This window comes from Stegostoma tigrinum, chromosome 38, assembly GCF_030684315.1.
Source record: "Stegostoma tigrinum isolate sSteTig4 chromosome 38, sSteTig4.hap1, whole genome shotgun sequence".
In the NCBI taxonomy this organism is placed as follows: Eukaryota; Metazoa; Chordata; class Chondrichthyes; order Orectolobiformes; family Stegostomatidae; genus Stegostoma; species Stegostoma tigrinum.
Genome location: NC_081391.1, coordinates 22,741,629 through 22,752,232, shown reverse-complemented (window position 1 = coordinate 22,752,232; position 10,604 = coordinate 22,741,629). Strand labels below are relative to the sequence as shown.

At 44.7% G+C, this 10,604-nt stretch overlaps 1 protein-coding gene across 2 annotated transcripts in view; it reads left to right on the top strand.

The window, feature by feature from the left end:
* The first annotated feature begins 345 nt into the window (after positions 1-345).
* LOC125447325 (lysoplasmalogenase-like protein TMEM86A) overlaps positions 346-10,604 on the top strand; it is a 57,270-nt gene continuing 47,011 nt past the window's right edge. The window contains exon 1 of one of the 2 annotated variants that reach the window (XM_048521660.2): positions 346-1,450. The gene's annotated coding sequence lies outside the window, so the exon portion shown is untranslated. Of the gene's footprint in view, positions 1,451-10,495 lie in introns of those variants that run through there. The other variant, XM_048521659.2, reaches the window with a different exon arrangement.

The following is a 10,604-nucleotide window of genomic DNA, read 5'->3' as shown; positions in this document are numbered from 1 at the left end:
AGGTCTGTGTTCTGCCAATGGGTCTGGAGGAAAGGAAGTTGAAAGGGAAAGGTACTCGCACGCTCAGGGGTATGGGCATAGACTACTGGTTGCACAAAGCATCTGTTGTGATTCACAAACTGTACAGTTACAGGAACTCTGTATGATCTCCTGTCCTGTTCATTTCTCCAGCACTTCTCTGAAAAGCAAAAATATCGAAGCATGATGAAAACAACAGCTACATGTCTGAGCACAGCTTAACCCTCACGAGACAGAGATAGAGTGAGCTCAGTAGCAGGTGGAGCTCAGGAACATCAAAACCTCGGAGGAGCTTCGACCGTGTTCTGTATCTTGTTGTTTGTCTTCTCTCTCTATCTCTCTATCACTGTCTCTCACTCTCTGCCTCTCACTGTCTCTGTCTCACTGCCTCTGTCTCTCTCGCTGTCTCTGTCTCTGTCTCACTGCCTCTGTCTCTCTCTCGCTGTCTCTGTCTCTCGAGCTGTGTCTCTCATTGTCTCTGTCTCTGTCTCTCTCACTGTCTCTGTCTCACTGCCTCTGTCTCTGCCTCTGTCTCTCTCGCTGTCTCTGTCTCTCTCACTGCCTCTGTCTCTCTCTCGCTGTCTCTGTCTCTCTCTCGCTGTCTCTGTCTCTTGAGCTGTGTCTCTCATTGTCTCTGTTCCTCTCTCTCTCACTGTCTCTGTCTCACTGCCTCTGTCTCTCTCGCTGTCTCTGTCTCTCTCACTGCCTCTCTCTCTCTCACTGTCTCTGTCTCTCTCGCTGTCTCTGTCTCTCTCGCTGTCTCTCTCTCTCTCGCTGTCTCTGTCTCTCGAGCTGTCTCTGTCTCTCGAGCTGTGTCTCTCATTGTCTCTGCTCCTCTCTCTCTCACTGTGTCTATCTACCTCACTGTCTGCCACTCTCTCAATCTCTCTTTCCCTATGTCTGTCTTTCACTGCCTCTACCTCCGACATCTCTCTCTCTCTCACTCATTGTCTCAACCGATTTCACGGTTTTTCTCTCTCTCTCAATCTCTTCATCTTTCAATCCCTGCTTTTCACTGTCTCTCTCTCTCTCATTCTCCTTCATTCTCTATCCCTCTTTCACTGCCACAGTCTGTCTCTCCATCACTCTCTTCCCATCTCATTTTGCCTTTGTTACTGTTTCTTGCCTCACTTCCACTCTCCCTTTCTCCGTCTCTTGTACACATCTGCTTCTCCCTCTGCCTGTTTCCCTCATGCCTGTCTTTGTTACCTCATCGCTGATTCTTGGTCCTGGGTCAATAGCTACCCTTCAAACAACATCACAAAAGTCAGAAAACCTCACCATTATCACATTTTGATTTGTGGACTCTTGCTGTGCACACATTGGGCTGCTACATTTCCAACAATGCAACAGTGACAGCATTTCAAAGGCTCTTCATTGTCTGTGAAATGTTTTCGGATGTCCACGTCATCATGAAAGGTGCTAGTGAAATGTAAGTTTTCATTTCTATGTACATTTTCTATTCTTTGCTGTGAACTTTAGTGTTACATTCCAGACCCTAACCCCTCGAGTGAACCTGCCTCCCCCACACTCTCAGACAGTACATTCCAGACCCTAACCCCTCGAGTGATCCTGCCTCCCCCACACACCTAGACAGACATTGCAGACCCTAATCCCTCAAGTGTCCCTGCACCCCCCCACACTCTCAGACAGTACATTCCAGACCCTAACCCCTCAGGTGAACCTTCCCCCCCCACACTCTCAGACAGTACATTCCAGACCCTAACCCCTCGAGTGAACCTGCCTCCCCCACACTCTCAGACAGTACAATCCAGACCCTAACCCCTCAAGTGAACCTGCCTCCCCCCACACTCTCAGACAGTACAATCCAGACCCTAACCCCTCAAGTGAACCTGCCTCCCCCCACATTCTCAGACAGTACAATCCAGACCCTAACCCCTCAAGTGAACCTGCCTCCCCCCACACTCTCAGACAGTACATTCCAGACCCTAACCCCGTGTTCGATGAAAGAGGTTCTACTAACATAACCACTGGTTCTTTTGTCAAACACCTTAAATCTGTTCCCTTAGGTTCTTGATCAGTTCACTATGTTGTTCTGATCTGTTCCATCCAGATCCCTCGTCATCTTGAGCACCTCAATCAATCCTGTCCCCACCTTCTCTAAGACAATCAGTCTCAGCTGCTACAGTTGATCTGTGCAACTGAACTTTCTCATCCTGGAACTTTCCTTGTTAACTTTTTCTAGGGGCTCAATAAAACATTTACATCCTTCTTAACTGGACATAATAATCTAGTTGAAGCTAAACCAGGGTCTTACTGAAATCTATCATAACTGCTTAGTTTTTGTATCTATTTCATACAAATGTTCTGTACGTTTGATGTTCCCCTTCCTGTCACTTTCAATGACTTGTGCACATATATCCCCAGGCTCTTGTACTTGACTACCATTCCCCCTCCCTTGTCATTCTTTAGCCTTCGATCCAAATCCCTTCACCCGACACTGAATTCACGGAGTCAGCTTCCTTCCTGGATCTTCGCTAGGTAACAGTTGAACTCCAGGTTAATCCATGCCCCCTCCCACCCTTCCTGAACCACTCCAGTCCATCTGCTGTTGGCCTTTAGAATAGGATTAGCCATCTATTTCTAAATTGGAATGTTAAGTGGCTTGGAGAGGAATTTGCAGGAAATGGCTTGCAGAGGATTGTGTTCCCATGTATCTGCTGCCCATGTCCTTCTCCACCTAGAAGGTGGCTGTACATTTGGAAGGTGCTGTCTGAGAATCTTGGGTGAATTAGTGCAGAGCATTTTGTAGAGAGTACACACTGCTGCCACTGATGGTCGAGGGGGGGATTGTGAAAGTGATGGATGTGTGCCTATGGAGCAGGCTGCTTTGTCCTCGATGCTGTTAAGTTCCTTGAGTGTTGTTGGAGCTGCACTCAGCCAGGCAAGTGGGGAGTATTCCATCACATTGCATGGAGATGATGGACAGTCTCTGGGGAGCCAGGAGGTGAGTTGCAATTCCTAGCGTCTGACCTACTGTTGTTGCCTTTGTGTTTATGTGGTGAGCCCAGTTGAGTTCCTGATCAATGATAGCCCTCAGGACATTGACAGTAGGCTACTGAGTGATGGTAACACTACTGAATGTCAAGGGGCAGTGGTAAGATTGTCTCTTATTGGTGATGGTTATTTGCCTGGTATTTGTGTGGCATGAATGTTAGTGTCACTTCTCAGCCCAAGTCTGGACATTGTCCAGATCTTGCTGCATTTGGACATGGATTGTTTCAGATCTAAGGAGTTGTGAATGGCGCTGAACATTGTACAATCATTGGCGAACATCCCCACCTCTGACATTAAGATGAAGGGAAGGTCATTGATGAAACAGCTGATGATGATTGGGCCGACAACACTCCACTGACGAACTCCTGGAGAGATGTCCTGGAGCTGGGACAACTGACCTCCAGTAGCCACATGCATCTTCCCATGTGCCAGGCAGAACTCCAGCCAGCAGAGACTTTGCTGGAATTCAGCTCTTTTCGTCCACGTTTGAATCAAGGCTGTAATGAGATCAGGAGCTGAGTGACACTAGAGGGACCCAAAATGAACTATTGCTAAGGGTCCAGGCCCGAAACGTCAGCTTTTGTGCTCCTGAGATGCTGCTTGGCCTGCTGTGTTCATCCAGCCTCACATTTTATTATCTTGGAATTCTCCAGCATCTGCAGTTCCCATTATCTCAGAGACTTTGCCCCCTGATATCCAGTGATTCCAATTTTTGCTAGTGCTCCTTGATGCCACACTCGGTTGAATGCAGCCTTGATGTCAAGCGCTGTCACTCTCACCTCACCTCTGGAATTCAGCTCTTTTTGTCCACGTTTGAATCAAGGCTGTAATGAGATCAGGAGCTGAGTGACACTAGAGGGACCCAAAATGAACTATTGCTAAGGGTCCAGGCCCGAAACGTCAGCTTTTGTGCTCCTGAGATGCTGCTTGGCCTGCTGTGTTCATCCAGCTCCACACTTTATTATCTTGGATTCTCCAGCATCTGCAGTTCCCATTATCTCTATTGCTTAGAGTTAGTAGTGCTGCAATTTGCAGTCCAAGCACCAGGGGTCACCAAAACCTAGCTAATCCGCCAATCACCACCATATTCTCGCGTACAGATTGGAAAATCTAAACCCACCGGTTAAAGAGAGTAACAGGAGGATTGAGAGGTTTAAAAAATGGCTTGGAAGCAAAGATAAAAGACAAATCTTTCGAAAAGAAAGTTTCTAGTCTTCCTTTTTGGAGTCGTGAATGATTTGATTTGATTTGATTGATCACTGTTACATGTACCTGAGTGCAGTGTAAAGCTTTGTTTTGCGAGCAGTACAGGCAGATCATAGCAAACAAGGACATACAGATCATAGGGTGCTGAGACAGAGAGAGGCAAACAAGATTGCAATGCACAGGAGGTGCACAAAGTGAGATCAACGTTAGATTTGAAATTACTTAAATATAATAACGGCAGGGAAAAATGTGTTCTTGTGGTCAAACTTTTGTATCTTCTGCTTGACAGAAGAGAATAGAAGAGATTATAATCAGGCTAAGAGGGGTCTTTGATGATGTTGGCTGCCTTTCTGTAGCAACACAAGCGTAGGTAGAATCCATGGGTGGGAGCTCGGTTTGTGTGATGGTCTGGGCTGTGTTCATCGCTTTCTGTAGTGGTTCTGCCTTTGATCAGTTTAAGACTCACTTGGGCATCAATGTTACTGAGGCAAGTAAACCAGAAAGAGGCCATTCACCCCCTTGGCCCAATCCTGTTCCTCTGTGAGTTTCAAGTTATGTTTGTTTGTCTGAGACTCACCACCAACCAATGCCCCCCAACCACCGCCCCCCCACCAACTCCTAACTCCACCAAGAACATTTCCATCTAACCAGTCATTTCCTTGTAAAACCCTAAAAGCCTCAATTCCAATCAGCCCAGTTGGTTAGTGTGGGGAATACAACTCTCAGTTATGTTTAAAAGCACAATATTACCACAAGCCTGTCTGCTATATTTGTCATGTGCATCCTTTCTGCTAGTGAATATATGGCATGGATTTAAAAGTGGTATCTTTTAAGTTTGCCTTTTAGGAATTAATAATCAGTTATCAAAGGTTAAATTTATTTTTGTGTCTTCTTTATTTAAGAAACCTGGTGTGAGCTTCTTTTGTCTTGGATGAAATTGTCCTTGTGACTAAATTGATCATTTTCATACTTGTGACAAATCCAGGAGATAGAGGGGTTTGATTTCCTATGCTGTCCCCATCAAGATCATGGAACAACATCTCGGTCCAGAATGGCCATTCCCTAATTCTGAGACTGCTCCCACCCCATGCTACAGGCTCACCAGACCATAGAATCCCTATTGTACGGAAGGTCATTCAGCCCATTGAGTCCACACTGGCCCTCTGAAGGGCATCCCACCCAGACAACCTTCCATTTCCCATGGCTAACCCATCTAGCCTGCACATCCTTAGACACTGTAGAGCAATTTAGCATGGCCAATCTACCTAACTTGCACATCTTTGGACTGTGGAGGAAACCGGAGCACCCGGAGGGAACCCACGCAGACACAGGGAGAATGTGCAAACTCCACACAGACAATTACCCGAGGATGGAATCGAACCTGGGTCCCTGTTGCTGTGAGGCTGCAGTGCTAACCACTGAGCCACCGTGCCGCCCAACCACTGAGCCACCGTGCCGCCCCTCCCGTAGGAGGGCTACGTTAATATCACAAACCCAAAACTTTTAAGTACTAATGAAAATGACTAGCTTGAACTCAGCAGACAGAAATGATCAGAAAAACCTGCCAAATCTAGATTAGCACCTTTAAAAAAGCTTTAAATCAGATCAATTGGACAATGCTTTCCCATAATCATTGGGGCAGCACGGTGGCTCAGTGGTTAGCACTGCAGCCTCATAGCACCAGGGACCTGGGTTCAATTCCAGCCTCGGGTAACTGTCTGTGTGGAGTTTGCACATTCTCCCCGTGTCTGCGTGGGTTTCCTCCGGGTGCTCCGGTTTCCTCCCACAGTCCAAAGATGTGCAGGTTAGGTGGATTGGCCATGCTAAATTGCCCGTAGTGTTCAGGGGTGTGTGGGTTATAGGGGAATGGGTCTGGGTGGGATGCTTCAAGAGGCGGTGTGGACTTGTTGGGCCGAAGGGCCTGTTTTCACACTGTAGGGAATCTAATCTAATCTAATCTAATCAGAAGAAGGCCAATGGGAAGATCTGGAAGGATTACTGAGAAATTCAAGGAAATCTATAAAGATCCACCAGGATGTAGTATGGTAGCCAGGCACGGTGTGGATTTGGGCGATTCAGTTCTGCTAAAACAAGATCATTATGAATTAAGGCCAGAGAATTGATCTCAGGTCCAAACAGAGATTCAATCCATGCTACAAATGCATCTAACTAGAATCTAACCAAATCTGTTGGAGTTTGCTCCTAATGTTAGTTTCTAAACCAGATGGGTTGTCTAAATTCTGCAGAGATAGGGTGGTGGGGTCATCTGGGTGGTATGGTATTTGGAGGGTCAGTGTTAATTCGATGTGAATGGTGTGCTTCCACACTGTACAGATTCTATAATTCTAGGAAAAGGAGCTGCCCCACATTGACACTGTCCTCTGAATATCCTGATTCATTTTAAATATGCCGTAAACCTCCCAGATATTTTACGGATCTGGGATTTTTCTACACTGCCTCACTTAAGGAAGGGTGTAAGATATTAAGTTTCATTTTAGTTGTAACAGAAAAAAAACTTAAATGAGACAATGTGCTCATTTCACAATTTTATTAACAAGCAGTACACATTCAGTGAATAAGTGACAAAATCTATTGAAATATGTAATACCAAAAGCTAATAGAATCCAGTTTGATGTTATTTAAGATACTCAGGAATGACTAAGAAAATTTGGAATTATCTAAGAAATAGCCTACTGTACAATATCCATCAACACTTAAAGTTTTCGCTTAAAACCCAGCGCGAGTACAACCTCTGATGAAGGGTCTAGGCCCGAAACGTCAGCTTTTGTGCTCCTGAGATGCTGCTTGGCCTGCTGTGTTCATCCAGCCTCACACTTTATTAGCAAATACAATCTTCTCTGATGAAAGAAATTACCTTTTGAGAACTATATTACCTGAGGATTTACAATTCGAATCACAGATTTATTGAGTCATACAGCATGGGTACAGACCATTCAGTCCAACCAATCCATGCCAAACTTAATCCCAAACGAAACTAATCTCACAGTCTTGAACTATTTCTGAAATTTCAGTGAAAGGCTTTCGTTTCTATCCTACTAGAACCCCACCAGTTTTGCAGGTGTTTGTATCAATCGTTGGTATGAGTTGTTTCAAATTACATGTGATGCTGTCTCATTTATCATTATTTCTTAACTTTTGAGAGAAGTTTCCTTTCTGAAGTTGTGAGCTGTTATCTAATTTTTAAATACTTCTTTCATCTCACTCTTTCAGTCTTAAAAGAAATTGCTGAACATTTGTCCATTTCATTTCTCTATGATGACTGACTCAGCTTAGTTTCTGTCGGTCAATGTTCGTGTGATAAGGCTTGTAGTGACCAGAACAAGGTCAAACAGGTGGACTCACAGAATATGAGTTTCCTGATTAGTATTGCTAACCTGGCTCAATCAGGGAGCCCTGGCTGACAGATATAAACAGGATATTCAGAGAGTGTCCTCAGTCTAGGGCCTAGCTCTGAGCTGGCTGGTCTGAGTCTGTGTATGGAGCAGACGTAAATGTAGGGTGACTGGGAAATGGGATACCAGCCTCCATGGGCTTATTATAAGGATCTTTTGTCTGTTGGATGGTTCCAGTATTTCTCCTGTAACTAACATTTTATTTCCACACCTAGTTATATTGCTGTTCTGTCTTTTGAGGCCTCTTTTATAGTGATTAAACTCTTGTTTGTAGTTTTTTTTGTTCGCTGTACTGAATACTAATTTAACAAATAACATCTGTGTGGCACTTCCATTTAGGGATATCCTTTACTTGCTCAATGTAGAGCTGTACAGTATGGAAACAGACCCTTCAGTCCAACTCATCCATGCTGACCCTATATCCTAAATTAATCCAGTCCCATTTGCCAGCATTTGGCCCATATCCCTCTAAACCCTTCCTATTCATGTACCCATCCAGATGCCTTTTAAATGTTGTAATTGTACCAGCCTCCACCACTTCCTCTGGCAGCTCATTCCATACACGCACCAGCCACTGAGTGAAAAAATTACACCTTAACTCCCATTTAAATGTTTCCCCTCTCACCTTAAACCTATGCCCCTCTAAGTTTGGAATCCCCTAACCTGGGAAAAAGATCTTGTCTATTCACCCTGTCTATGCCTCTCATGATTTTATAAACCTCGACAGGGTCACCCCTCAGCCTCCGATGCTCCAGGGAAAATAGCCCCAGTCTATCCAGCCTCTCCCTGTAGCTCAAACCCTCCGACCCTGGCAACATCCTTGTAAATCTTTTCTGAACCCTTTAGGGTTTTTCATTGTAAACTTCTTTGTGAATATTCTCTTTTAAATGTTTTAATATGTATGTGTGTCCTGTATAATGAGTTACACTGACAACCAGATCTACATAATGGACCCAAGTATTTCAGTATGAGCTAGTCAGACTGCAGCAGGTTTACTCTGTGAACTGCCTACATCTCTTTCACCCTCATTCTCACTGTCTCTGTCATCCCCTCCCTCCAACTACTCTTTCAATCTTAGCTTTTCTTCCACCCTCCAATGATATTGCTTAAACATACTTGCACGATATAAATAATAATTCACCTTGTAATCAGGTGTACCTACTAGATAAGACATTTTACTAACTCCATTTTATGGCTCACTGAATCTTGAATTCAGTGGTTCACTTTGTAAAGTTAATGACACCAACATTTTGTCTCCTGTTTGAAAAGTTCTCTCCATGTTCGTCTGCCCATCATTTAATCTTTGCCTGTGAAGGAGTTGATCTACTTTAAATATTCCTGTGGGTCTCTCTAGATACATAGACACCTAATTTAATATTGACAATTACTCTATAAGCCTTATAAACATCTCCTGAATCAATTTTAAATGGATTTTGAATCCATAGATTAATGCAAATGAATGCCATCTTGTAAACTCATTTGGGAAATCTTTTCTGGCAAATAGTAAGCAATGTAAAACCTTGTCCTAAAATCCTATGGCTAGTTGTGACGATATACTTTACTAATGGTTTTAGTGAGTTTGATGAGGTTGTTCCAACAGTGGCTCAGTGGTTAACACTGCTGCCTCAAATCACCAGGGTCCCGGGTTCAATCCCACCCTCGGGTGACTGTCTGTGTGGAGTTTGCACATTCTCCCCGTGTCTGCTTTGGTTTTCTCCAGATGCTCCGGTTTCCTCCCACAGTCCAAAGATGTGCAGGTCAGGGTGGATTAGCCATGCTAAATTTCCCATAGTGTTCAGGGATGTGTAGATTAGGTAGGTTAGAGGGGGATGGGTCTGAGTGGGATTCTCTGTGGATCAGTGTGGACTTGTTGGGCTGAAGGGCCTGTTTTCACACTGTAGGGATTCTATGAACTATGAACTTCTTTGATCTCTGCTGCCTCACAACACTGGGGGTCATGGGTCTGTGTGGAGTTGGCACGTTCTCCCTGTGTCTGCCTGGGTTTCCTTCGGGTGCTCTGGTTTCGTCCCACAGTGCAAAGATGTGCAGGTTAGGGTGGATTGGCTGTGCTAAATTGCCCCATAGTGTCCCAGGATGTGCAGGCTGGGTGGATCAACCATGGGAAATGTGGGAATAGGGCGGGTCTGAGTGGGATGCTCTTCGGAGGTTTGGTATGAACTCAGTTGGCCTGCTTCCACACTTGTAGGGTTTCCATGAATTCTTTGAAGCTCCCGACATGATATGCAGTTTTAGCCAAATATTGCTTATGATGTCCTGAAAAGTGTTGTTTTTAACAGAAAATTGGAACACACTTAACTTTAGCAAAAGGCAGAGAAAATAATTTCTAATCCATTACTATGCTGTGGAGGTGCTGGAGTTGGAATGGGGTGAACAACATGTGGGGTCTAAGGATTAATCATGTGGAGGACACTGGACAGGGGGCATGTCTCCAGCTCTATTTTAAAATTGCGGTCATGGGATTTCTTTTTTGCATCACTTGAAGACTATGTAGTCCCTGTTACACATTGCTTCTGAACTGAGTTACCTCGAACAGTGAGGCAGTCCTTCAGGGCTCCTCTGGGGGATTCCCAGTGTAGATTTTGTCTTTCCATCTCTGGAAATGGGAGTTGAAAGTAAGACCTTTTGACCCTGGCATGCTTCCCACTCAGATCTTAGATAAGGTATCAGGGGAGCAGAAATCTTTTGTGGAGCTGTCATCCTCAAGTCCAGAAATCCAAACTGGTGAAAGGCAACTTGTTCAGACAAAGGAAGATAGAAGTGACACAGTGCGTGTGACATCGGTGGATTTTGACCCGTACAGTCAATTATTTGCAGCTACATCTGCCTATTATTAGCTGTAATTGATAGGCCAGCACATGGCCACTATCTGAAATGTACCATTTATCAGCGAGCATGAGATAATGGAGGAGAAAGTCCGCAAACAGAAAC